The sequence below is a fragment of the Pteropus alecto genome, unplaced genomic scaffold (assembly GCF_000325575.1).
Source record: "Pteropus alecto unplaced genomic scaffold, ASM32557v1 scaffold171, whole genome shotgun sequence".
Classification (NCBI taxonomy): domain Eukaryota; kingdom Metazoa; phylum Chordata; class Mammalia; order Chiroptera; family Pteropodidae; genus Pteropus; species Pteropus alecto.
In genome coordinates, this window is record NW_006431925.1 from 3779296 (window position 1) to 3779970 (window position 675).

The 675-nt window shown below is 43.4% G+C and overlaps 1 pseudogene; it reads left to right on the forward strand.

Moving 5' to 3' along the window:
- Positions 1–516: 516 nt before the first annotated feature.
- Positions 517–635, forward strand: LOC112475589 (annotated as a pseudogene).
- The last annotated feature ends 40 nt before the right edge of the window (positions 636–675 follow it).

A 675-nucleotide genomic window follows, 5' to 3' on the forward strand; every position in this document is an offset into this window, starting at 1 on the left:
AGACAGCCAAGGGTTTTAGGGCAGTGTTTGAGAGATATAGACCAGACTGTCCATCACTGTCACATGTCCAAGTTTTAGGACAAAAATCTGAAATAGCTGCTTGACCAAAATATATCTATGAGATACCAAGAGCACAGGGCAGCACTGACAGAAACCTCACCATTGGTCCCTTGGCGCTCACAAAAATGTTAAGCATTGACAAATATGATAGGGTAAGAGGAGGCTTTGCGGATGTTCCGGCAAGTCAGGTCCCCAGCCATTTGAGAGTAAACGATGGCTTGCCAGCAACTCCAGGTGAATACCACAGATCTATCAGAAGCCTCTTTTCATGCTGGCAGCAGAAAAAGACAAGAGAAAGCTACCACCCAACCCAGAGAAACACTCAGCTTTCTAAATGCATTGATTGGGGCTCTGAGCACTGGCTATTATGTCTCCACCTGATGAGGATTCCTCTACTGGGAATTCAAGGAAAATTTCTGCTCTAATTGTTTTTAATTAAAAATATTATTTAATGGAGTCTATGGCCATGCTACCCTGAACAAGCCCAATCTTGTCTGATCTTGGAAGCTAAGCAGGGTTTGGCCTGGTTAGTATTTATATGAGAGACCACCTAGGAAGACCAGGTGCTGTAGGCATAAGAAATAAAAAATTAGGGATTGTAAACTGACACGGTCC